Source organism: Apis florea, unplaced genomic scaffold (genome assembly GCF_048593485.1).
Source record: "Apis florea isolate Af1SG1 unplaced genomic scaffold, ASM4859348v1 contig_3193_pilon, whole genome shotgun sequence".
Classification (NCBI taxonomy): domain Eukaryota; kingdom Metazoa; phylum Arthropoda; class Insecta; order Hymenoptera; family Apidae; genus Apis; species Apis florea.
This window is the reverse complement of record NW_028256721.1, coordinates 934,283-960,144: the sequence shown is the minus strand read 5'-3', so window position 1 is coordinate 960,144 and position 25,862 is coordinate 934,283. Positions and strand designations below refer to the sequence as shown.

The 25,862-nt window shown below is 38.3% G+C and overlaps 1 protein-coding gene across 6 annotated transcripts in view; it reads left to right on the top strand.

Annotated features, from left to right (window-relative positions):
* Nucleotides 1–25,862, top strand: part of LOC100869899 (zinc finger C4H2 domain-containing protein) — a 244,152-nt gene that overhangs the window by 153,908 nt on the left and 64,382 nt on the right. For 5 of the 6 annotated variants that reach the window (XM_086910618.1, XM_086910614.1, XM_086910617.1 and 2 more), the window contains one exon: nucleotides 22,061–22,190. The gene's annotated coding sequence lies outside the window, so the exon portion shown is untranslated. Of the gene's footprint in view, nucleotides 1–22,060; nucleotides 22,191–22,856; nucleotides 23,022–25,862 lie in introns of all 6 variants that reach the window. The other variant, XM_086910612.1, reaches the window with a different exon arrangement.

The window sequence follows — 25,862 nt, the reverse complement described above, 5'->3', positions numbered from 1 at the left end:
CGAAAGCAAAGCAATTCTCGAGAAGCGTTCTCCTCCTTGTCTTTTTTCCTCGCTCCGCGACGAGATAAGCGGGTCGAGGCTCGTTACGGTCGCCTGGAAAAAAGAAGGATCCATTTGTAGCTGAAAGTTAACGCGAAGGAGGGGGGGGGAAGTGAGATCACGGTTGGAAAGGGCGTCGTTCCATCATCCGGTTCCCGGGGCGCGTGATAAAAGCGTGGCCGTGAAAAGGAGGCCGGGAGAGGCAAAACAAAAGGCGGCGGGGGCATAAAAATGTAAGCGAAAAGCGCGAAGCCGTAACGGCGGGATGAGATTCTCTCTCTCTCTCTCTCTCTCTCTCCTCCTCGGCGACAAGCCGAAACAATGTCAACCGGAAAACACGGCACAGGTGGAGAATCGCGCGAGACAAGCGCGAGAAAGGGACGAAAGATGGAAGATGAGAGGAAAGGCAGAAATAGACGACAACTAGGGGGTAGGTGGTTAGGGGAAGATGAAGAAAACGAAGCGGAGAGAGGAGGAGGAGGAGGAGGAGGTTGGTTAAGCTCGTGGCTAGATATTGCGCAGTGACGCAAACAAAAACCACCCAATCCCCCCCCTCGGTTGGTGTGGTCCTCTCTCTCTCTCTCTCGAGAGAGAGAGAGAAGAAGAACGAAGAAAAGTCCTCGGCAGCCAGTCAAGCCTTGGCTTCGCTTGGTTGTCGGGGATGAACGGCCGCTATCTTGCCCGCAAAACGTATAAAGTTGGCCGGCAGAAGGCAAGAAGAAACTTAATTCAGCGGAAAATACACAACGGATAAAGGTCTTTTCAGACGTGGGAATAGGAAAGGCAGGGGAAAGGAGAGGATCGTCGAAACGACTACGTCGCCCGTAGATACTTTCTATCTATACCCGCTTCCTCCTCCCCCAATCTTCTCCTCGCCTAAGTGTCGTCTAAACGAGGCCGACCAGTGGCTGGCTGGCTCTATCGTCCACCGCGACTACTACTCGCCTTCTTAATGCCCGGCAAATAATCGTAAATAAAGTTTCAACGTCGACCGGCCGCAATTTCATCCTCTTTTTAACCATCGTTCCATCGTTCTCTCCGAGAGAACACCGTCTCCCCTCCCCACCGTTCCAATTCCTATCGCCATCCTCGTGCAACATGGAATAACATCGGGGACCGGTTGAAAAATGTATCGCAAATTTACCGCGGTCGCCTCCTATACACCACCGCCTCCTCTACCTATTCCCCTCCACGCTGCCTGTAATCCGTTTCTATGGCCGTGGCACACGTCGAGCCAACGGCTATTCACCCGCCATTTACCCTCGAATCGGTCGCTTTGCCGCTAAGCTATAGCACGATCTCCTCCAACTTTATCGCCCGGGATCGGCCGACGTCTGATCGAGCGTGGCCTTTATCCACCCGGGATATTTACTTGGCCGTTTAAAAAACCTCTTCGTCCGTCGCCGATTTTTCGACTATTCGGAGCAAAGGATGAAGCGGGAACGGATAGAGGGGGAAAAAATCGCGCGAAAAGAGGCGCGATTCCGCGTCTCGAGCATCGCTTTTCCTCTTACTCTGTCGCCTCACTAAATACAATAGCAAGGCAGCGCGAAATGGCGATGAGCGTTTTAACTCGAACGATTAACCACTCGAGACAGAGGTGAAATACGCAGGCAGATGTTGAAGTTGAAGATGTTGGCGTGTTTTTAAACCGGGATGGTTCTTCCCGTGGTGGGAGGATTGATTCTAATTACTGCCATTACATTACTAGGTTGGAAAACTGCGGATGATCGAGATCGACGCTTAATCCCCGGAACATCTCCTCGTGTTTTGGTGACGGAGGAGGGGAAATTAGGGAAAATTAGAGACACGTTTTCGCGACGAAGTTTCGCAAAATTCGAGGCGCCGGCCAAAAATCTCTCATCAGCTGCATTCACTAACGTTCATCTTGAAAGTTTCGGGGGTTGGGACGTTAATTTAGCCCGGAAATTGCGACTATCTTTGAAACGAGGACGAATTAGAAGTTGGAAAGAGAAATTAGAAGATATTTAGGAAATCTTTTCTGGAATTTTGTTTTCGAGATGGAGGTTTAGCAGCGTTAATTGTGAGATTATCTTTATTTCTCGAGAAGATAGGAAAGAATAATGGAGTCGTGATGCGAGTTAATTAAGCAAACGGATTTCCAAGACCTCGATTTCTTAATAATGCAAATTATTAAGATTATCAAGTAATAATAACGAATGAAACGACAATTGGAAATTAGAAATCACGGTTGATTCAAAAAGTAATAATAATACTACCACGCTGGAATAAATTTAAACGATATCGATTTAGAAAATCTTGAAAGAACATAATTTGACATTTGTATACAATTTAGTTGCATAATCCACAATCGAATGTAAAATTCCTTGAAAAATATTGGTATCATCATTATTCAAGGGAAGAACAAACAGAAGAAGATTTTCATACGATTCGAGGAATTCCCAACTCTCTCTCTCTCTCTCTCTCTATTGTAATACAAAATGTCCAACGAAGCGTTCGCAATGTTGGTAACCGGCAGGGGTTAAACTTACGTGAAATTAATCCAAAGCAAAAGTAAGATGAAGAGAGAGAGAAAGAGACTTGAGAAGAGGAGGAAGAGGGACTTCAGAACGGGTTGTTATACCATGGATGAATATTGTTGCTCATGTGAATGCACTAAATAAATTACGACGTTTCAGAAACAGACGTGGAACATAATTTAATCACATTCCGCGGAAGTGAATATGAAGGTAAGCCCCAAATAATTTAATTAAACGCTAAACACGCAGATGCAACACTGCGAAACGCAGGAACCGGTGCACACGCGTCATTGTGCGCCCTCCTCGCGAGCACGAGCGAGCGATTGTATCTCAAACGAACGTCTCCTCCATCGAATGTATCCTTCGAATTTCGGGGGACAATTAACCCCCATCTTTGTTCTTTCGTTAGCTGTTCGAAGCCATTGCATCCCTGGACATTTCACGAAAGAAACTTCCACGTATTATTTGCATACCTGATTCTTTAACGATATTTCGAGTATCGTTGTGCTTTTAGAAAAGTTAAAAGTTTTTAGGAACGGAACAAGCTGGAGAACAGAGTTGAATCGAGAAAATTTTTTAATCAAGATCGGAAAGGGGAGAGGGATAATGTTTTACGAGAAAAATATTATGCTCGCGAGTGATGATGATGAAATATTTTCGAATTAATTACCATATTTTTGATAGAAAATGAAAAAGAGGGTTGAATTAAAGAAAAATTGATAATATCGGGAGGAGGAGAAAAATTTTCTTCGTGAAATGAGACAGGACAGCGAATTTTAAAGTTTGAAGTAACAACCGTTGTGTAACAATAATATCCAACGGAAGCTAAGAAAAAAAAACATACATTTGAACAAAAATAAAAATCCAGTTTCAACAACGCGAGATCCCCACAGGGTATTTTCAACTTCGAAGTAACCGACGTTACAATAATGTCCAAGAAACTTACAAAATACGTACATAAAAGCCAAACAAAGCCACGGTAATACGGAAATTTCTCGAAATTCTCTTTTTTTTTTTCTACCCCCCTGAAAAACCCATGGAGACTGGAAAACTTTACTCTCTCTCTCTCTCTCTCTCTCCCTATCTCTCTTCATCGTTCCTAAAAATAAAACCTTAAAAACTTGGAAACGAGCAACGTGGAGGATGATTATTACCACGTATCATCGGTGATGAAAAGACACGGCCCATCATTTTTCAACCGTTCGGTACGATATATAAATTAACGAGGATACTCGAGGCAAACCGGCCAATAAGGGAAACTCCCCGTCACATCCCGATCACATACCGAACGCTTCAATTTCATTCGACCCTCCCCCTGTCCGACTTCAAAAGCTTTCGCATTTTACATGACGCGGAACGGTGCCGCATCGCATTACGTCTTCCTTTCTGCCGCGTTCACAACGAGATCAAACGGAACGGTTGGAATTTCGATCGAGTGCCTCGAGAATCTACGAGAGAGGGGGAGGGGGGGAGAGAAAGAGGGGAGTTTGTCTCGTGGCATTTATTCGCAAAAATGGGGTGACCTCGGGTTTCGAGTGGCTCGGGAAATTATCGTGGTATCCGCGATACTTTATATCCTCCTCTTCCGGATAGATTGACGAGATGCGATCGAACGAGAGTCGTCGAACGAACCGGTATCTTTGTGCAACGTTTATCGACATTTATCGATCGTTTATAATCGAAAAACACAAGCGAGCAAAGAGACGTGGTATTTCAACGAGCGTTGCTCCATATTCCACCGTACGTTTAACTGGTCTGCATGTAAACAACGATGTGGGCATCTATCGATTGACGATTCTAGGAATGTGTTAATCCGCTGTGTCCGTCAATCTGTTCCGAATAGACCGATAACATAAACACTGGATCGAGACGTGAATACAACAAGATAGACATCGCATCCTAAATATTACATAATAAATAAATTCGTGTTCTCGAACGAGATATAGAGAAACGAGGAGGAAAAAATGGGAGATAATAAGGCACGATAAATCGAAATAAACGTGGAGTTTGATGTAATAACGTTTTGCTGCGATGGTTTAATTATTTTTATCAAACGCCTCGATATGCAAATTTTGAGGAAAAATGAGAAAAACGATCGAATAATGATGATAATGATGATGATGGTTGTAGTCGGTGTGGACGATACATTATATCGTTCCCCTGCCTCGTGGAAACGCGCTTTTCCACGCGTGCATTCGCGTTTATTCGTACAAAGGAGGAACGATATATACACGCATCCCCGACGAGATCAAAGTCGAGACAGAATTTTGCTCCGGGGGTCTTTAACTCGAAGTTACGCGGGGATCGAAAAGGCCGTGCATTGTACATACATAGGAATTTCGGGATAAATGGAGAAGGTGGGGAAGGGAAGGAGACAAGAGATTTTTGTCGTAAGGAATAAATTCATAATTCGATCGACTTTTAAATTTTTTGTAAAAAATATTTTATGTCAACTCATGATTAAAATTTACTAAAATTTTAATACAAATAACGAAAAGAATTTTGGAAAGAAATAATCGAAATGAACGAAGAAGAGGAAGGAACATTTATTGAAAATATTTTTAATAACGTAACAATGTTAAATTCGAACGATGTAACATTTTAAAGTGTAACTAACAATGCCTTTAACAAGCTTCCTGTAGTTAATTTTGAAATTTACTACGTTGAACGTTGAAAAGTGACGTGGCTTTGAAATGCCTCGAACACGACCATTATGGACACATAATGAGGCAATTTTTAAATTTGCAACAATTGAGGAAAAGCGTTCTACTTTAGCCTTTGTGTGAAAGCTGACTCTTGAAAATTGCTGAAGTGATTCCACAGTGATTCCAGAGAGATTCCAGAAAGATTCTATTTAAAATTGTCAACACGGTAACAAAGTATTCATAGAGATCTTGTTGACAATCTCAAAACATCTTGGAGCAATATCCCATCCTCGAGCGTTACTCCAATTCATCGTGTACGAAGATACAAGAGATATATACATAAAAATACAATTTCTCAAAATGAAAAGTGAGCAAAACTTCTCTCCGATTATAGAAATTGTGTATCTCGCCAACGTTACGACTGACCCATATATAATTCGATTCCCGGATTATTTAACAAAAGTCCATTTTCCTCGCGAATATTCCACGTTGCATCCGTGCTAATTTTCATCAGCACTGTTGCAATTGCGCGACTACTACTGCAACTGACACAAAGGCGAAAATAACAGTAACAAAGACAGCTGTTAATGCGACTCGAGCTTGCGAAAGTTCGCGCCTTTGAAATCCGATTTATTAGCCGAGTATTATCCGTGATAATCGAGTAAAAATTAGAGGAAATGATGAACAGATTCCAGTATAAATAAGCGTACTTTTTAATGAAAATAATGGCACATGGTATAGAGTGAAAGAATAGCATAGGTGTAACGGTACAAGAGAGAGAGAGAGAGAGAGAGAGAGAGAGAGAGAGAGAGAGGAGAGAACGAAATTATTAACGTAATTTATGGGTCACAACGGTGCGCGAAATTGAACGTGCCACGGGACTCTGTGCTCGCTATAATTAGCGAGCCAGAAATAGGAGAGGCCATCAATGTTCTTACGGCCATTTGCCGCTAATGCAATGTTACCTATGTATATATAAGACGCCGTCGGGGAAAGAGAGAGAGAGGGAGAGGGAGGGAGGGAGAGAAGTTCGGTCACGCTGCGATCGCTTACGCTCGAGAAAGTAAACTTTTCTCCAATGATGAAAAGCTGTTGGCTCTAATGGTTGGTCGCGCGCCGATGAAGCCAAGCTTTATCATCGACACCATGTTGTCACCGACCGATCTTCAAAGGTGGATGGACGATGATACCGTGTGGCGAGTTATATATACACCTATCTATCTGATAAACTAGAGATCTATTAACGAAATTTCCGATATCAGCAGCAAAACGCTTTGAAAATAACTTATGGGGAAAGAATTTTTTTTTATTTTTTATTAAAATTTCATTTTCTCGCTAAATTTGTACCTTTATACAAGGTACTTTCATTTTTCTTCTTTCAATTATTATCTCGTTTAATTCTATAATACGATTTATTGTTGGAAAAATATATTTTGTTCGATATAAATAGTTCGATATAGCGAGAAAAAATAATATATCCAAGGGAATCAATTCTTCTTTTTTTTTTTTTTTAGCTCAAGTTTGAACCTTTTCTAACGAATTGATAGACTCGTTATTGACAGATTAATTGTCCCGAAAATAATTGTCACAGAACACGAACGATATATTACCCAATTTACCTCCATCGAATATTAAAATCGAGAACTCGAATAGAATTTCTGATAGTAATCCGAATTCGATATTTCACGCTCTCGTTTTCTTTTTTCTTTTTCCACGAAAAATTTCACTCGCAATTCGTTCTTTTGAGAAATCCTTGAAACTATCGAGGCATCGATTCTCTGTTCTTCCTTCGAGCTATAAAGAGATAATACCATCTCTTTCGAGGCGAAAGGTATTTATTCAACGAGCACCGGCACAATGGCGGCCGCTGTATTACCGGGGTTAAGCGACCCTCTCCCCCTTCCCATCCAGGGTTAAGAAATCCTCGACGACCCTTCTCTTTTTTTTTTCTTCTTCTTTTCTTTTTTCTTTTTCACCTCGCCTCTCCCAATTGAGATCACAGTTGATCTATTTTAATGGCGCACTTCTCGCCCGAGACACTCTCGAATCGTCGTCGAAAAGAGATGCTAAAAGACGGTAAAATTGAGAAGGGGCTGAGAAAGGCCGGAAACACGTGAACCCATCCACGGTTATTTCTCGGAGATGGCATCCACCCTAAAACGCAGGTCAGGGTTCTTCGGAACCGGGACCCCTGGCTGAAGAAACGTTGGCGTCAAAGCTGGGGTCGTGTAAATTGAAAGGGTAGGTTTTTGAGGGTTTGCGACGTTTATGGGGATAATTAAGAGAGGGAGGGGCGTTTTGATTTAAAAATAGTCTTTATATATTCAAGGAAAGCGTGAGATATTAGTATATGGCTTATAAGTTGCGCTTTTATAATATCGATGTTTCGTGTAAAATATATTATGATTTAAAGAGGCGGTTTCCAAGATTATTTGGAAGATTATTTCTCTCTTTCTTTCTCTCTGATACGTATCTCTAATCGATTTTGAATGCGGTGCGCGAACAAGTGTAAAATATTCAATTCGATATTCAACCAAAAACATCAGCTTACTTCTGATCTGATTCTCGAGATCAAATCGCAATGCGTACGTTTAAATTCGCCATCTCACCGCCGCAATGAAAGAAAAAAAGAAAGGAGGGAAAAGAAGGAAAAAGAAAAGAAGAATCTATATATAAAAGAAACTCGAACGCGACGTCGAAAGTTGGCCCGTGTCCGCGTGAATTCTTAAAATCTCACGGCTCCTCGGGGTGCTCTCGAAAGGACGGCACTGCACCGGTAAAGAAGGAAAGGGGTGGCAAAGGCTAGGAGGAGAAGGAGGAGGCGGTGATGGTGGTGGTACATGCGTGTACGTACGTCGTCAGTGTGCTACGCCCGAGGCAGGCCATTAGACGGCGACAATGCGCACCCTTTTCCCCGACTTTTATACGTATTTCCGCCATTACTGCGCATTCTATGTCGCAATAAATTCTTTCTCCGTCGCATTAAAATTCTTGAAGGGCGTTCTGAATACTTGTGCGCGCCGATATTGATGTCTCTCGGTGGGAACAAAACGGCTGCTGCTGCTCCCCCGTATTCCTCTTCTTCTATCGTCTCGTATTGGCGTCACCGTTTCGAAATCCGCCACTCTCCTCTACGCCTCCTTTCCCCCCTCGTCCCACTGTGCCACCCTCCATCGTTCTACTCGCCACTCGAAAGCCACGTTTCGAAAAAAAGAGCGCGAACAAAAGAGGGCCGGGGCCATTAGCAGGTACAACGTTAACTTTCGCTCCCGTCAAATGTTACGTACCGAGGCTGTCTCGTGTCTATCCCTCGCTCCGTCAGACGTTTGTCCAACGCGATGTTCCAAGCCTCTGACAAAGAGAGAGAGAGAGAGAGAGAGAGCACGCGTCGATTGTGGGATAAACTGCACGCTGAATTTCTAACGCGACGACTAGCCGCGGAAACACACAGTTGGAGAGGCTGGGTTCTTTGTGAGCGAGGGACGTTCCGTTGGAGCCCGCTTTTGTCACGAGAACGTGACGAATTTCGGGTAAAAGCTTCCCTATTCGAGAATTGCCGTGCTCCGTGCACCTGACTGGCTACCTTTTACGCGGATTTGTTACCGTAAGAGCTGGTAATCCGCGCTGTTGATGTAAATGGGCTTTTCCCGATTATTCGTGTAATTTTCGAGCTACCCGATGATGTTTTTGAATTTATTACGCGCGAACTGCGAATAGGTTTGTGTATACGGCGACGTGACGGGCATGAAGGCTCGGAATAATTGTCGAAGCGTCGTTGTTTGAAAAAGTAATTGGCAGTATGCGAATAATGAAATCTCGTGTATAATTTTTTTCAAGATTCTTCAACGAGCTCGTTCATTCCTCGTCTCTTGTGGAAAAAGTGACGATATCGACAAAATATATTATTGTATCTACACGACGAGACGAGTCGCATCGTTGTTTCGCCGGCAATTGCGAACGTTTTGTTAATTTTTTAAGATTCGGTGGAATCGGATTTTGAATCGATATTTCGTTGATACTCGACCTTTAAACAGAACGAACGATGGTCCAATTAAGCCAAGAATTAACCCCAGTTTCCTATAAACGGAAATATATCGGCACCCTCCGCGGAAATTGCACGTGACTCGTTCCGTTTATCCGGTTATTTAAACCGTGTTTGTTTAAACCCAACCCATCCCGTCTCGAAAACTGTTAACGTCTCTGGAATACAAAGCAGACTTACTCGTGATAGAAGATAGAACAACAACACGGGCGGAAGTAGCAATGCGCGGCAACTAATCTTCCCCGAAAACAGTCTACCGCGAAATTTCATTCGCTCTAAAAAGCAAGCGTTTCAATGCGTGCGCGTAATTCTACAATAATTCGAACACAGTTACGTGAAGAAGAAAAATGATGATAATATATTTATTGATTGAAAATTTTCTAATAACAATTAAAAAAATTACGAGAGGCAGAGATATATAATCGAAATTCCAACGTTGTTCGATCGATTAGATAACTGGGAGACGATTTAAGAATATAACAAGCTTAGAATCGAAGCGCTATTTACATCGCGATGTCTCGGCCTTAGAAAAGAAGGCGACACGCTTTGCATACCGATCGCGCCACGTTTCGTCTCGTTTCGAGGAAGATTGCCCGTGAGGTTGGCAAGGGACGAACTCTCACGTGTTCCATTGAATAAATTTCTTCACGTTTGATGGCCATCGAACGATAATTTCGAGCTTTTCACGAACGAATCAAGATCGTCGATATATCTCAAGAATTCATAAAATTAAACGCGTTGCATAAAATTACTTATAAACGTATTCGATCTTGATTAACTTTTTTAAATTAAAAATTATTCTCTGTTACAATTTACGATTGCATCGATGAATGATTTCTCATAAAAATTAGAGGAAGATACGTTTAAATATTGTTTCGTTTATTATTCCAATCGTTCTTGAAACCAAATGCTCCGTTATTCATCGGAGCTCGAGTATCTCGTCAGAGTGACAAAACCATCGGGTAGATCGAACACTTTTATCAATTATTTCGCAAAACCACTCGAATACCGTGCCATTATCACTCGTCGTCATAATTTTTCGAGCACTTCCCGTAAACAAATTGAAAAAAAAATAATTTCTGTTTCTACGAAACGGATAAGTACCTATTCTATTTTTCTCTTCGTTCCAAACGTGAAACGTTTCCTTGTTCCATCCATAAGGTGCTGGATAAAACGAATTCCAATACCAGTTTATTTAATAAATTGCACGAAATTTATTTCGACGCGAACAACCTCGTTCAATACCACGTCCACTAGTGAAAAAATAACTCAACTCTCAACCCTCAAAAGTTTCAAATATATTCGCACTCTTCGCACACTCCAACAATTCGATAACCTCTCCTCAATTCCGACAGATTATATTCCTGGGATAATTTCAACCAACATTTTTCTTTGCAAAGAACTTCAACACAAAAGGTACTGCACGAATATTCTAGCTTAACCTTGACGTCTCTTTAAAAGAGAGAATCGCGGTTCGTTTCGTCGCATAATAATTTACTCGACCGACGTTCCTTTGTAAGCCGCCATTGACCACGAAACAACGATAAAAATGGGCTGGCCGGTTCCATCAGCGTCCCTGGAAGGATAAATATTGAAGCAGTAGCAGCGGCAGTAGCAGCCGGGGTACACAAAGGATCAAAGGAAAGGAAAAGTCGAGGGAAGAAGGAGGAAACGGTCGGTGGCTGCAAAGTCCGTGCTCGATTAAGTGGAGCTCTCTTCGTTACTGTCGGCCGTAATTAACAATGTACATCCGGAACGCTTAGAAGATAAATGGTAAAAGATTATCCCTAATTATACCGACCTTCCCCCCACCTTCACTCCTGTACACCTCTTTCTTATCCCAGTCGAAGTTTCATGCAAATTCGAGTTTAATTAAATATCGATTGACGCGACCGAACTGGTTTCTTCTAATAACACCGGAAGACAAAGTTTCGAAGGTTGGGTCGGTGGTGGAGAACGGCTAATGAGATTCGAAGTCGTCCTTTCGTTTCTTCTTCTTTTTTTTTTTTCTTCTACTTATATATATACCTTTTACTTCCACTCTACTCGGTCCATTTAACCGTAGTTTTCCTTAAAAGTGTATACAATCGAACTTGAATTTCTTCGTTCTTCGAAAATGTTGATAATTTTCCTTCCACTTTATGTTTTTCTCCGCAAAAAAGTTGTTGTTGTAAATTTCTCGTGCAAGTCGAATTATTTATTAGAATTCAGAGAATCACAACTCGATGAGACAAGATTTATTCTTTATTTCAAATATATGTTATAATATATTCCAAAGATAAAAAGTGATTCGTAAATTTTTCTTTTCTTGAAGAGATATTAATTTTCAGGTAGTGTCTCTCTTTTCGAAGATTCAACCTATCTTGAGATCCGAATTACCAAAGGTTCAAACGTGTACTACGTATATAGAGAGAGATATATAGAGGGAAAGAAGGAAAAAACGAAGGAAAAGGAACGATCGCCTCGAGGCTAATTGATTAGGGTCAAGGCAGAAGGGGATGGTCCGATGTGTAAGAAGTAATTGGACGCGATGAAACGCCGAAAAACTTTGAATGCCACGTTTCTTTTTTCAGATCTATACCTAGTATAGTCTCTGTATATAGAGGGGAGGGGGGGAGAGAGTATTCTATGAATTCAAGGGGGATGCTTTCATCTCATAATTACAGCTTCCTTTACGGATCCTTGACCCCGAATGTAAATAAGCAGAGTCGAACCAATCCCCTGGGCTGCTATTTCATTTTGGAAATAATCACGCCGTTATATTTTGTACCTTTCGGTCCCATCTTATCCTATCCCCTTCCCCCTCCCTCGTTTCATCCCCAAATTATTATTGCACATTCGAAACAGGTTCATCAGGTGTTTAAAATCGATCGTGTTTTATCGAAATAATTTTAATCGCGACAAATAATTTTATATGAAAAAAAAAAAAAACAATTAAAATATTCCTGCATTATCATAGGGGAAATGAACGAATTTTTTCATTATTCAAATTACGACCGCTTCTTTTATCAACGGGACACGTTGTACATGTTCCGTTTACATAATTTTTAAATTTTCTATCTCGCGTGTATAATTTTCTATCTTGTGTGTGTGTGTGTGTGTGTGTATATATATATATTATTTCGTTGTCCACTCCACGGAAAATTGTCCGATCGAAAAACGAGAAAAAAAATAAGGTCAACGAACTCGGCCTCGCCCCACATACGTATCGACGTAAAAATTTCACGCGGCCATTAAACAGCCTGTTACGAATTCCAACGCGTGTGGCCATTTTAATTTTCATGAAAAATATAATTGCTGTCCGACTGGTTCTCCAGGATCAGCTGAATTTACAGCCGGCCAAGTTGCCGGAAAATTGGCCCCGCCATATGCTGTTATTCGCACGCAGCGAAAAATATCTGTTGCGGCTTTCCAATAAAAACGCGATCGCGCGCGGAAACGCCGCGGAGGGAACGAGAGAGTGGAAACAAAAAAAAAGGGGGAGGGGGGCAAGATAAAAATAAAGAAAAAAAAATATATAATAAAAGAAAAGAGAGAAAGAGAAAAAAAGAAAGAGGAGGAAGAGGGGCGTTGCGTGAAAACGCGATATTCGTTTAATTGTTGCGAACGAAACAGCATGCATGGTGAATTATTGTTCGTAAACAATGGGCGACAAATTACATTTCGCGCAGTATATCTCCCTACAATCGTTCTACTTTGAGAATAAAAAGTGCGGAAAAGAAAGGGAAAGTGAGATGTCGAGATACTTAAATTATTTTTCGATATATAGAAGTATATAAAGTATATATTATTGAAGTATATATTAGGTGAAACGACCGAATTTGAAAATAATATTAATCAAAGTTTGATTGGGAGAATTTCAATACGATTGATCAATTGAAAAACAAGGTTCGAATTATTACAATTTAATAATCTCCGATTGATCGTTGTTAATAACTCTGTTTATATTTACCAATTTTAATTTATACTCCTCGCCGAGTGTAAATTATTTCTTTAAATATAACCTTTCCGGAAGTTTTATTAATTTTGCCAGTGTTTTTTTTTCTTTTTTTTTTTTGCAAACGAATGAATTTTAAATCTGTATAAAACGATCATTTGTACCTCGATATTGAAACACGTTGTATGGAAACATACAATAAGCACAATTTACTTTTTTTATTATAAGACAATTGACGAAACGTAACAATTCAAAATTGTATTCCGCAGGCTTTCAATCGAGTCGCGCAACAAACACTATTTATTTAACAATGAATTTAATCATTAAACTTTTCACTAAGCTTTATACAATATACAATAGATATCATAGTCGAGATTTAAAATTATTCTTTCTTGAAGCCACGTAAAATATATTTCGACTTCAACCAATATAATCTACATAGAAATAAAATACATCGATCGGTGGCGTTTTAATCCCTCCGTTTCGTTGTCCATCGTCGTGATGGACATTATCTACGTTTACATACAATTCTCTCTGTTGCCGAAAAACTACTTTTCTATAATTATAATCCGCAAAACAGAGGACAAAAAAGAAAGGAGGGGAGGCAGTAAAAGTCGAGGGCAGAGTTTGAACTCGATATCGCGTTTACAATTTTCTCGCGAAAAAAAATAGAGCGAGTGAGAGAGAAAGAAAGAGGAAGGGAGAAAAGGATACATTTTCAAATCAGCCGAGGCTAAAAGCGCTCCCCTATTTTCGCTCCTCGACGAAACGCCTTCGATAACAAACCGGGGTGGAGGAGAGGAAAGGGACGGCCGAAAACGAGCCACGGACCGTCCAGCCACCCTTCTTTTTTCTTTTTTTTTTTTCGCCTCCAACCCTCGTTTCCCTCCCTTCACGGGAGCGTAATACCTGTTTCCAATCACGGAATTCAATACGGACTCGGGCGCTCGCGTATCCGCGCATCTCATATGCAATACCGGATTAATTTACATTCCCGGGGCATTCGTCGATCGGGGAAAAAAATAAACGGAATGAAAAAGCAATCTTCACGCGACAATGCGACGGCCGCCCATGATGCGTCAGCTTCCTGATTGCTCGTTGACTTGGAAAATCAACTGTACAAATTGTCACGGTTAATGCACGGTGATGGACGTTGATCGCGGATATAGAAATATTTCGTATATTACGCGGTTTAATATTGTTTTTTTTTTTTATTAAAGTAATTATTGCAATTGATTATAACAATGAAACTTTAAAACTTCGAAGACGGTGAATTCTGGTCAATGGACGAAAGATGGGAAATGAAAATTTTATAAAATCGTTTTTTTCCACTATGATTTTTAATTCCTGAAATATCATCGTGCAATTAGTTTTTTTAATCTTTATTATTTGGATTTCTCGCTTCATTGATCTATTCTCCAGACAAGTGTAACAAGGAGAAAAAGTATAGAATGCACTTTCAGAAGAGAATATAGGTCGCGGGGTTATTCGTAATCTCTGTACTCTTTTAACCCTTTATATATCGATTGAGATATCGAAATAAAAGGGAAAAAGTGATAAAAGAAAAAAAAATTGCACGGTTTTTTGCTATTTTTTAAGCGGATTTTGATAACAATAACGTTAGATTTTTATATAAATATATTGAGTTCGTATACGTGAATATACGACTCGTATATTTATGTGCGAATCGAGTATCATTGGGCGCGATCGCTTCGTTTCGTCTTTGTTTTCGTCTTTTCCCCTTTTAAAGCGGCGTACGGCGCGACTCGTTCTTAGTATAACAAAAGCATCGGCACGATTCACATCTATATAATATAATTTATTTCTATTTCCTTTATTAAAATATTTTTGTTTTTTATTCTTTTTATATATTTTTTTTTTAATCGAATCATTTCACGATCTATTCTCTAATAAAATAAAAATATTAAAAATTAAAATATTAATAATAAATATTATAAATATATAATATTATTATATTTTATTTTATTTAAATATAAATAAAATATTACGTAATATTATATTATATATAATATTTTATTTTATTAAATTTAAATATTATAAATACATTAATAAAAAATTTAAGAAATATTAAAAATTTTTAATATATATAATATTAAAAATATTAATATAATAAATTAATATAATATATATCATCCAACACACATTTTTTTATTATAAGAAATTTAGAAAATTTAAAAAATTTTATCGATAATTCTTTCGAGTTTGTTATTTATTAAACGTTCGATTATAGAGCAAAATATATTGGATAAAATCTTAGATAATTTACGTTGATTAGATTGCTGCAGAACTAATTGCGGGAAAAACAAACTGTAAGCCATCAATATGTACATAAATCGTTGTGTACGTTATAGATACGTCATTTACATTGCGACGCGATATCTTTGATCTCGTTAATCAACGGTGAACTCGCGCAAACATCGAACGAAGTTCTGGAACCCTTGCTATTTTAATCGAGCCACGCACGTTCCGCTCCAATTCGATCTCGTATATAATTATCTTCATAAGTGTTTACTTACTTACGCGAATCAATCGCGAATAAGTCATCCTGCGATTGATTTAAATAAAAAAATCTAATTAATTTCAATTTGAAAGATTTACTCGTTATTGTTCTTTCACGATCGTGATCCAGCTATTGGAGGACAAAAGCAAATTATCACAAATACTGTTCATTCGCTATCGTTAATAGAGAAAATAGGATAAAGGAGGAAAATCAGGTTACACAAATCCGCTTAAATTTTAATTATCGAAAATTTAATAAATCAAATCGTTTGAAACTCTTCAATTTCAAAAAAAGGTAAATAAATAAATAAGTATCTTTTTTAATAAAAATATTAATACATTAAATCACATTTTCGTTCGTTTAAATTAAATATACGAATCTCGGAAAATCTTTGTACAAAATCTCTCTTCGATTCCAATCCGGTTGGTTACCGATTTCCGGTGACGAGGCGAGAAAGTCCATCGACCATGGTCCATCGACTGTCGAAGAACAAAAGCGAATTACTGCTATACAATTCATTAGTAGATATATTAATAGAGAAAACAGAGAGAGAGAGAGAGAGAGATAACGAGGAAAATCGGTCGCGATCGACGTCCCCTCGTTAACTCGATTGAAAAGATCCCTTTTCGTCACCAATCTCCTCCTCCCCCTCCCTATTTTACCATTTCTCGGTAATCAGCGACCGGTCGTTTTTAATCGACGCACGTTCGCCAATTAAACATTAAAATGTGCCGCAATTTCCGACGCTTCCTGTTTATTATCTCGTCCGTGTTCCTTTGTATTTAACTCGATCCCGCGGCTGATTGTTTTTAGTGGGAACGGGCCGATTAACTCGCGTCAACGAGTCGTTTGTTTCGTTACGTTCCGGCTTGTGATATTTCGAAGAAAACCAGCCGTGCATTGTGCATTAACTCTCGAGTTTCCACGATGATTATATCGAAGCTCTTTTCGAGTAAACGTACGGATCCTCGTATTTTAAAATGCGATCCAAATTGAGGAATGGATGGAATGGAAAGAATTGCGTCGAAGTAAAATTTAAACGATAATGTTTAAATGTTTTTTTTTTTTTCTAATGATTTTGAAATACGAATTGTTTAATCCGAGGAAATGGAAAAAGTTTCATTATGTTTTTTTTTTTTTATTACAGTTTATCGAAGATTGTAATAATTTTTTACGATCAGTATTTGATTGTTAACCGACTAAATGTCTAACGTTTGATATTGAAATGTGAAATAAATATTATTAGAAGCGTATCGAACTAATTTGTATAATGTAAATGAAAAAAAAACGGAAGGATAGAGAATGCGCGCTATTATTGGTTGCAGCAAATATAACGGAAAATACAACTCGCGCAACCTATGCGATCATGTAAATAACATGATCAAGTTTTCGAAAATACAATATAACCGTGCACGTATACCCTGAATCTGATAACTCATGTAAAATACCCGTAAAATACGAATTTTAACAATTTCGAGGTACCGCGGAATCTACAACACGAAATACCAACAAAAGTGAACGAGAATTTTCGAATTCGCATTATTCTACATTATGATATTATTCTCTCGTCGTTGAATCACCAGCCTCGTATCGTGTTAACGCATTAATCCAATACTTTTACTCGCGAACGACAAAGGCCGGAAATACGAAGAAAAAAAATTTTCACGACATTATTAAAAATCACGATTCAATTACGAAATTGGAAAAAAAGAATTAAAACAAAAAATCACGTGCATTATAGCGAGCGCGGAGTAATAGCTCCCCCTCCACCCTCCCTCCCTCCCCCTAAAAATGACAACAACGAGAGATCGTTTCCGTTAAATGTCTGATACGAGGAAGATGTTCAAGTACCACGTCTACTTATATATCCGCTATTATTCCTTTAGACGTGGAATTGTAACAATGGTTTCTGAATACCGTCAAGACGGCTCGAGTGGTTGGTTCGCTGCCCAATTATAATAGAGGCTCGAGTGGCCCGCCTATAAATAATTAAATACGGCACAATACGGCGCCACGGGTAAAAAGACCAAATCCCGTTTTCCACGATAAACCTCCACGTCCACCACCGCCTCGTAATCCTCGTCGTGCTTCACGTTTCTGTTTAAAATATCACCGCAATTAGCGATACCGTGTCCCGATAAATAATACCGCGACTTCGAGTGCGCCAAATTGCCTTTCGATCGATGAATTTCATTATATCGTATAATTTCCATGCCACGGTTACAATGGGGAGAGAGAGAGAGAGAAAGAGAGAAAGGGAGGGAAGGGGGACGGTTATCCTCCTACGCTCGCGTATAGGTCTACGCTACGTCTGTCCGTATCCTATTGGAAGAGAGATATTTCTAAAGTGTATAATTGCCAGGACGATTATCGAGGCCGATTGTGTAAAAGATCTATATGTACGTATAGATAGATCTTTCTGAATCGCGATTACAAAACCGGAAGAAGGTATCGAACGATGGTAGTTTCGCGACGCGACAATGGATTTCCAAACTCGTTTTAACTCGTTTCTGTTAATCGAAAGAATTCATTTATCGATTAAATAATTTGAGAGTATGAACGACTGACTGTTATAGATTTCCATAAAAAAGCATTTCCGTAACGTAAAAAGAAGAAATGGATTTCCAAACTCGTTTTATTCGTTTGTTAATCGAAAGAATTCGTTATTGATTGAATAATAATTTGAGAGAAGTGAATGAACGACTGACTATTATTAGATTTCCATAAAAAAAAAAAAAAAAAAAGCATTTTCATAACGGTAAAGAAAAAGGAAGATGTAATATTGAGTTGAGAAGTAGAGATAATACGCAGAGCAACGATAAAATATTGAAAATAAAATTTCGATAAATGATGGAATGAAAGAAAAAAAGCTCGATCGAGGATTATTACATTTTCGAAAACAGAGGGAGGTGGAAAAATTGTATTCCTCTCCTTTGTTCCAAATAGGAAATATACCGGAAGCTATATACGTGTTCTCGCCCCATCAGCCTTCTTCTTTCGCCGCTTTCGCCGTCCTCTTCTTCCTTATCCATTACCGTTTTCCCCGGAAACACGAAACTGGGTCCCGGTGGCTACGTAGCTACATAAACTACATTTTCGTTCCTTATTTGCATGATCATGGACCTCCTTATCTCTCTCTCCGCTCTTCTATTCCGTATTCTGTCGAGGTAACGTTGCCTTGTGATTAAGACGAAATTTTGATACGCCATTGAATCGATGCAATTTCTTTATCATTGGAGAAGAGAGGATATGGACAAAGGACGAATTTATACGAATCGAATAAAACAATGTTTCGAAATGAAAAGGAATAGGTCGTGCACGAGTGTCCCTTTCGGGAGGAACGAAGCGAATTTTTCAAAGAATCCTTGGTAGGTCAAAGGATCCTGCTGGTATTCTTTGGTCGAAAATGTTGTTTATTACAAAATTCTGAGAAAGTTTTTCTTCATCAAATACAATGGAATGTTGTATAGTCTCTACGTTATGCAAATTGATCGTACCTCGCCAAGTATTCGTGGAAAAGTAGAATGTTCGGGTAACAAGAGATGGTTTCCGAAATCTACTTCGTCATTACACGATAAAACTCGGTCCCTATAGAGGAAAATCAATCGAATTGGAGGAAAAGTTCCCTCCTCGTTGAAAACTTGCGTTTCAACGAGGAGAAGCTCGAAGTAAATATCAACCGGGATTGTATCGTAAGCGTGGAAATTATATTTGCGACATTATAATTGCCGTCGACTTCTTTGGAAACTTGTTCCCAGAAATCCAAAGAACACTCGGGAACTCCGTGGAAACTCTTCGCGGAAAGAGAAATCTGAAAGTGGAGTCAAGCGGCTTAAGAAGAAATTAGCCGGTGTTCACGCTGAAACGAGCCAAACTGGGGCAGAAAATTTGTCACCGAGGTGAAAATCGGGAAATTACTGCTTTGCTACACGCTGAATTACAAGAATTTCCCGAAACGAAACAATGAACCTTTAGTAAATCAAAGTTTCGCAGAAACAACCCTTACACCCTATATTTCACGTACTATTAACCCTGCTTCTAAAATTATTTTCGCAAAATCGTTTCGTTAAGAAACTCAATTTCCCAATTTCTAATTGCTCGCTCCTTAATTAGCATTAAATTTAAAAAAAGATTCAAGGATTTCTTTTTAAAAAAAAAACTAAAAAATTTCGAATGTTCGTGATTACGCTAAATTTATCCATTCATACGAAATTCAAATATGAATGCGTGTGATACGCAAAGAAACATAAAAGATGATACATACGTATATCAATTCTCGATAAGTATCTCTCATAACAATTGTTATTTAAAAATATAACAAAAAATATATATATAATTTACTTTAAAATATCTATTCTTGAATAGAACTAACTAATATAAAGATTGAAATATATCTTTCAATTCCACTTTTAAATTCGCATAAAAGTTCACAACAGTTTTTCTTCCTAACTTTAATCTGACGATCGTATCATTTTCGTCATGTCGTCCACTCTAACATCTAAAGAAAAAATTTCAAGAAGAACGCTCGAATTCTGTCGCTTCTAGAGTCACGTTCTCCCCTCCGCCTATTCTCCCCTTTACTCGTTACGTCTTCTGATATAATCCTCCCCAATAACCGGAAACAGCATTGGCGCGTGCGTGTCGACAGTCGCTCTTAAGCGGACTGCGATTGTCATGGATGTTTCACGGGTCTGGTACATACGTTCCGCTCGATTCCCGCGTTACACGTGTACATATATATAAGATGTGTACATATATATATAAGATATATATATATATATAGGAGGCCGCATTAACACGCGAACAATCAGGTGTACACGAAATTTACACGGGTGCGCTTAATGTGGCCGAGCGAGAGGAAACCAGCGTGAAAAGCTGTTTGCCAAGCCCCATTGTCGTAGACATGGGAGCACGCGCGCACGTTAAATATTACGTGTGCACATGTACGCTGTGGCACAGGTGTAACGTGCACCAATCAGAGGATAGATGTTTCCGGGCAGCTGCTCCCCCCCATGGGGAGAGCATAGTTTTCGCTCGTGGAAAAGAAAAGTGGATCGCGAAGATTGGTGTCTTCTTTCGGTGGAAATCGGGAAAAGAAAAGGGGTGAGGGTGAGGTGAATGTTGAAGATAATTTTGAACGGATGGTAACATTCGATTGGGGGAAGTGTATAGTGATTGGATGACGAGCATTGTGAAATTTGACGAAAGTTTCAAAGTATTAGAAAGGATTAATGAGATAAATTTATGAAGATTGGTGGTCTCCTTTTTTGTGGAAATTGGATGAATTTGAAAATAATGTTGAAATTTGATAAGGGAACGTGTTGGAGAAATTTGGAGAAGAATGATAGAAAGGATGAATGATTGGGATTTTGAAGTTTGATGAAATTTGAAAGTATTAGAAAGATATTGTGTTCTAGGAGAAGTGTAGATAGCATGAGTTGAATTTATGAAGATGAAGAAGTCAGCTTTTCTGTGGAAATTGGAGGAGAGATGAAAAGAGTAAATTGTGAAAGCGTTTGGGCTTTTGAAGTAATTTTGAAAGTGAAATTTTGAGATTTTATAAGGAAATGTATAATATTTGATCGAAGAAGAAAGATGGAATGGTGAATGATAGAATGACGAAGTTATTAAAGATAAACCAAGATTTTGAAGTTTGATGAAATTTGGAGATATTAGAAAGATTCCATTATGTTGATTAATGCTCCAGTGGAAATTTAGATAATATGAAAATGAATTTATGAAAATTGACGTCTCCTTTCGTTGAAAGTTAGAAGAGAATTCAGGGGTCAGACAGATAAGGGTGACTTCGAAAGTAGAGTTTCGCGGTTTGATATGATTTCGAAAGTGTTACGGAGGTTCAATGACCGTGATTCTGTTCTAATGGAATTGTAGATAGAATGAATTCACAAAAGATTGGTTTCTTTCGTTGGAAATTGGAAGATGGGATTGTGAAAGAAGGGAGGAAAAAGTGAAGTGGAGTCGAGAAAAAGGGTCAATGGTAAGAACGATGAACGTTGAAGATAATTTTGAAAGTAGGATTTTGAAGTTTGATGAAGCTTAAAAGTATTGTAAAGATATCTTTGATGATGTTGAAAATACTTTTGAAAATTTATGTTCTAATATATAACCGCGGATGAAGATGAAATCAATTTATAAAGATTGGTATCTATTTTCGTTGGAGTTATTTAATAACGATTGGTTTGAAACTAGAACTTAAAAACAGACCATTTTTATCGTTAAAAAAATAAAAGAAAATTCTGATACTTAATTAATTAGAGCCGTGATTAAAAAGAATTATACGGATACGTCAAAGTTTGTCCATTCACAAAAGAAAAAGTCGATATATGAAATGTATATTTTCCACGTTTGTTTCAGATGGAACGAAAGAATTCCCCGATGAACGATGCAATTAAATCGTAATTGGATGAAAGTCCTTTTGTAGCGGCCATCATCATCGGTCTCTCTTGATATCCTCCACCTCTTCGTCTGGCTCTTCGCGATTCTGGTAAGTAAATTGCATTAATTAAAGCATATTCGAAACATACACGAACGTCCTAATGAACTGAATCCAGGTAATTAATCGTAACGATACATTGTTATTCGCGAAAGACACGCAGAACCCATCGTGTAATTCTTATACCTCTACCTCCGATCGAAATCGGATCGCAACGGCCCAGCCGAAATTAATTAGTGTCATTAACTGAGAGAAAGCGTTAACGAGACGTTCTTTCGTATCTGCGGTCAAAAATCGGCGGAATATCAAGTTCGATGAATCGGGACGATCGAATATCGGGAACGATATTTCCAAATAGTACGTTTTTAATTGTTTCGAAATTAAAAAAAAAAAAAAAAAAGCAGTTTTGACTATGAATGAAAGATAGAACGAATACTTTTAAAATATCTTTTACAAATTATCGCAATTTTTTTATCCTAATCGGGAATCCATAAATCGCAAAATCTTCAAGAAAATTTTAGTTCTTTAAAATAGATCTCGAAAAATAGTTCGCACGAACTATACAATTTTTCAATTGATCGTAAAACGAGAAACGAGAAGAAAAAATTCCAATTCGAAGTCCACAAAGGAAATATCGAAAATCCGTGAAAATCTCTCGAGAAGGCGCGATGCGACCCAATTGAAAGTGTTTTAATTTCGAAACGTTTCCTCGCGCAGGGAGGAGGGAGAGACCCATCGAGTACGCCATTATGATAGTCCAATTACGAGATATTACCCCTTAGAGTTGAAGTGTTTGAGGAGTGGTGGCCGTGGCGGCGGTAGTTCAATAGGCACTCGAGCAGGAGCTTGAAGACCCTTTCACCGTTCGAGCCCTGTCCGATCGTAAGTTATGAAACGCTGAATTTCCTAATTAATTCATCCCTTTCGATTCACGCCGATAAAATGGACGTTCGACTCCCCCAATTTCTTTGACCGTTCCAGTAAAATCGATCCTTAACAGAGAAACAATCGAGAACGATGGTGCAAAAATCTTTATTGGATTTCGTTTAACGAAACGATCGAGAACGCGCAACACGAGTTGTTAAACTTGTTTCGAGGATAGTTATACGTTGAGAAAGTTATAGGGAGAATTAAAACCTTTAACATCTTTGATTTGTTTTCAAAGTATTTACTTTGGTATTTTTATACAATTATAGATATATAATTTAATCTCTGATTAATTTGGAATCTTAATTGGAATTTCGATGCATACGTAGCGAGAAAATAAGAATAGGAAGCTTATTTATGTAAAAGATATATAATTAGAATATTTTTATATTTCTGTATTATATGAAAAAGCAGAAATGAAATTTATAATTATAATATATAATTAGTAGAATTAATTGAACGAGAGAAAGGAATTTTCTTATTACGCTCGCTCTTACGTGGAATGAAAAATTGGTAAAAAAGATATGAGATTGAAAGAAGCAGGACGTATGTCCTATTATACGTATGACGTAACTTATTTTCTATGAAAAAGAATTTTTAATAAATTATCCCAGGTATAACCCGCTCGCTCTCGATTTATCCGAGCTACCTGGCTCTTTGATTAAAGGTCGTCACACACCATTTAATAGCACGACACGTGAACGACATCAGCATCGACATATTCATATTATTACATATATTTTAATAGAAACACGTCCATTTAAACAGCGCAGCATCGATAGCTGCATGAATGTTTTGCACGTTATATATTGACGTATAAGCGGAATGTATAACGAAAAGTTAATAGAATTAGTTTGCCGCTATTTTTGTATTATGTAAATCGTGGTTAAATATGTATTGATATCAATTCAATATGTATGTCATACGTTTAGCGTTCATTAAATAATGACGATGCATCACGATGCATGGATCATTGATCGCTTGTTTTGACATTATGCTATTAAACTTAACCGATCAATTTTGTCGAAATAAATCGTACCGTTCAAAAATTGAACGCTAACAATATATAAAATATAAAAGAATAAAAATTTGATCAATTTCGTGTTTCCTTTTCAAATGAATAGAACTTGAAAATTCCCGATTGTGAGAATAATAATTCCTGTGTGAGGATAAATTTGTTTCAATTAGTTTTCGAGAATGATCAATTTCCATTTTGCTTATTTTTATAAATAATTCGCGTATTAACAATTCATTACGGTATCCAATCAGGAAACGTTTAATTTCACAAATGATTCAAAATAAAAAGCTCGCATGAAAAATTTAATTTTTCTTTTCCAATCAATGTTCTTTCTTTCTCTCTTTTTTTTCACGAAGAAATTTTTCAAGTACGATCGAGTAGGAATTTTTCGAAAAGTGAAGTTCATTACTTCTAAACGATCCGCAAGAACTTGGTACCGATATAATTCCTATGTCTTCTTACACGACATCTTTAATATCACGTCTCTTCTGATATCTCTTAAGTTGAATTTTAACGAAGAATTCATCTCAAAAGAACATTTCTCGCAGATTCTTCGAGCAAGTTAGCGAATGACATAAAATACGTTAGTCGAGCAATTTCCTCGATGAGTTAAAAAGCGAGTCGGTCAAAGAGAAAGAAGAGAGGAAGAAGGCTTGGTCGTTGAAAAATGCATGCCACGATAATTGACGCAGGCATTCGCCAGGCATTTCACGTCATTCATCGTTAGACGTGTATATACATATATATATATATATTTTATACAAGGCGTTTCTCGCAGACGCACTCGTTAATAAGAACGATGAAATTTCGAAGATCTGGATCAGGTTTGGATTATCAGGTAAAACGATTAGGCTGGCGAGAGATCGCGATCGAGGAATTCCACGGAACTCGAAGAAGCCGGCAGAATTCAATTACAAAACTCTGAAGCATGATTGGACCCCAGGAATTTTAAGAACGCCGCGTATTTCGAACTAGTGAACGTTCGATTCGAAGAAAGCGTCTCGAGAAATCGGTCTAACACACTCTCGTGTGCAGTTTTTAATCTTCCTTTGCAATTTCCTTTCTATTCATAGCTGAGATTTATGTAACGTTCCCAGAACAGAATACATTGATACTGATTTAATGAGGAAAAGTTTAATCCTCGAGAAATTTGAGAGATACAAGTATCGAATTTTATATATACACATACGCGTTCTGTGAGGTTACGATAAAAATTTCTAATAATTCTAAGTTTATATAATAATCATAATTATAAAAAAAAGAAAATGTAATACATACTCGTATCTCCATTGCCGAGATATTTTTTTCAACCAATTTTCCATTCCATATTCTTAGTGAAGAAAAAAAAAAAGAAAAGAAAAGAACGAAGACAAGATAAAAATTGGAAAAAAAAAAGAAGACAATTCCTCCATTATGTCTGGATGCAATGGTAATTCCAGAGTACGATTTCCACGTTCACCTGGAAACACCGTAATCGAGTTTTTACTTTAAGGAAAAAAAAAAAAAAAAAAAAAAGGAGATTGCGAAACCAGTGGAAACGAATTCAGGTATCCACGATGAAAGAAAGGAACGGCGTCGTTTCAAAAGTGCGGGAAAATTTCATTGCTGGGATACTTGCCGTTAAAGAATGACCGAAAGTAGACCGGGGTCAGAACTCATTCCTCTTTGCGGATGTGAAATGGGAACCGGAATTATTCCCTGTGGTTGGCGAATGATCATTCGAAACTCGTTGCCACATAATTATTCGTGATGCTTGTTTCGAATTTTCGGCATAATTA